Raw genomic sequence first — 2,742 nt, 5'->3', positions numbered from 1 at the left:
GTGGACTGCAAGGACAAAGGCCCAGAGGTGGAATCAAGCTGGGGGTGTTTATCAGGACAGCCAGGAGGCCCACAGGCTAGGCCAGGGACCACAAGGCTGAGCAGGAGGGGCTAAGGTAGGGCAGGCAGCAAGAGCTCTGCCTTCCTCCCTGTAGCTTCACTCCTGGTGGAACCTTCCCTCATGAAATCCAGCAGCCCCAATTTCATCTTATCCCTGGGAAACGATGGTTTTGGAGAGATGTTTATAGCAGCATTATTTATAAAGGCAAAAAAACTACAAGCAACCTAGATGTAGATTAATAGGGGATTTGATGAACAAGCCACGCTGTACAGTGGAACATTAAATAGCCAATAACAGTCACATTTTTTCTTTGTCACCACAAGGGAGGTATTAAGGATTTGGGAAAAGGACAGGTAGAGCTTACAATTTTCTCTCCACATATTTCTGTACTATTTGGGCGCATTTTTGCCAGAAGCTTTTTTCTTTGGTTAAAAAAAATTAGGTGCGTTTAAAATAAAAACATTTTTAAGTTATATACATATTTTGGTTATTTACTTTACAACAGCTTTATTGAGATATGTTCTACATACCATACAATTCATTATGTTTTTAATTTTTTAAATTTTTTTTGTGAGAGAGACAGAAAGACAGGAAGGGAGAGAGATGAGAAGCATCAATCCTTTGTTGCGGCACCTTAGTTGTTCATTGATTGCTTTTTCATATGTGCCTTGACTGGGGGGCTGCGGCCAAGCCAGTGACCCTTTGCTCAAGCCAGCAACCTTGGGCTTCAAGCCAATGACCATGGATCATGTCTGTGATCCCACACTCAAGCTGGCAACCCTGCACTCAAGCTGGTGACCTTGGGGTTTCGAACCTGGGTTCTCAGCGTCCCAGGCCAACACTCTATTCACTGCACCACCACCTGGTCAGTTAGGTCAGTTGGTTAAGAGTGTTGTCCCATAACAACAAGGTTGTGGGTTCAATCACTGGTCAGGACACACACAGGAAGCAACCAAAGAATGCACTACTGAGTGGTACAACAAATGCTTCCTTTTCCCCTCCTCTCTCTCTCCTTTCTTCTCTCTGTCTCTCTAAAAAATCAATAAAAATTAAGCCCTGGCCAGATAGCTTGGTTGGTTGGAGTATCGTGCGGAGGTTGCCAGTTTGATTCCCTGGTCAGGTTACATACAGAGCAGCTTGATGTTCCTCCTCTCACTCTCTCTTTCCCTGCCCCTCTCTCTCTCTCAAAAAAAGTATGCAGTTCAGTGGGTTTTAGTATGTGTATTATTTGCAATGTATTAAACTACCACATCTGTCTAATTCCAGGACATGATTATCACCCCAAACATAAATCCTGTCCTCATTAGCAGTCACTCCCCAGCTCTCTACCCAGCCCTTGGCAGCCTCCACTCTCTGTCTCTGTGGATTTTCTGGACATTTTACATAAATGGAATCACACGCGTTTTGTGTCTGGCTTCTCTCACTGAGCATCATGTTTTCAAGGTTTGTTCATGTTGTAATGGGTGTCAGTGGTGCACTCCTTTTAATGGCTGAGTAACATTCCAGTGTGTGGATGGACCACATGTTTATCCACTCATCCACTGATGGACATTTGCACTGCTACCACAAAATGATTTTTTAAATCTGAATTGTAAAGTTATGTATATGTTTAGATTTTGAAGACCAGATGGACTTTGGCAAAATATTATAAATCGGCCTTTCTGGTGAAGAATTTCAGGTGGTTAAATAACTAGCTTTATATATATTTATGCATCTGTAATCATGTGGTAAAAACAGAATTCAAACATTACTATAGGTTTAATGCTGGAAAATTGGTCTACTGCTCCTCTCAGTCCTGAGCCCTTTCTGCCTCCCCCAACTAGTCCCCAAAGTGGTGCTTCCATTTTCCCTTATTCTCTTAAACACCTTGATTGAGCCCTTACTGTGTGTTAAGAACTGTTTGAGGCATGGCAGACTCAGCAGTGAACAAGATAGGAACCCACAACATAGTTGAGGAGGCAGTTAGTAAGAAGCCACTGTCTACATGGATATGCAGCACTCACTTGAGCTTGAACTGTGGGGAAAGGCTTCCTGGAGAGAAGATACTTGAATTGAGTACTAAAAGATGAGTAGGAGTTCACCAACTGAACTAGAGGCCAGTGGGGACATTCCAGAAGGAGGCATGGCTTGAGTGAAGGTGTAAGGATGAGGAGCCACAATGTGATTTAACAAGTGTAAGCACAGAGTGTGTGGGATGGAAAATGGCCAGAGACCTCGAGTACTAAGGTTAGGGAAATTGGGAGCCACAGAATATTTTAGTAGGGGAGACACTTGGTCAGCACAGCAGGGGGTTTGAGAACGGTAAAAATCATGGTTCAGCAGGGGGCTAAGAGGAGGGGGGCCACTGAAGGGGCAGGATGGGTAAAAAAGAACCACGCATGGCTTCCCAGCACCCACAGATCCCAAAAGCCAAGAGGAAGGCAGAGAGCTGGGAGCAGAGCATGGGCACCCTTGACAGCTGTGGGGCTTGGTTTTGGTGAGGGAAGCAGATCTGGATGGCAGCTCCAGTAGGGCCCAGTGGCAGGGAGCCCTTCATACATAATGAATGAGCCATTGTCATCAGTACTGTTATCACCTCACTTATCAGATGAGGAGATGGAGGCCCAGAGAGGTGAAGCCACTTTCCCAAAGCCACACAGCTGTGGATGGGTGGTGAAGCCATGATCTGCCCCTCTTAATCAT

The sequence above is a fragment of the Saccopteryx bilineata genome, chromosome 1 (genome assembly GCF_036850765.1).
Source record: "Saccopteryx bilineata isolate mSacBil1 chromosome 1, mSacBil1_pri_phased_curated, whole genome shotgun sequence".
In the NCBI taxonomy this organism is placed as follows: domain Eukaryota; kingdom Metazoa; phylum Chordata; class Mammalia; order Chiroptera; family Emballonuridae; genus Saccopteryx; species Saccopteryx bilineata.
This window is presented reverse-complemented; position numbering follows the sequence as displayed.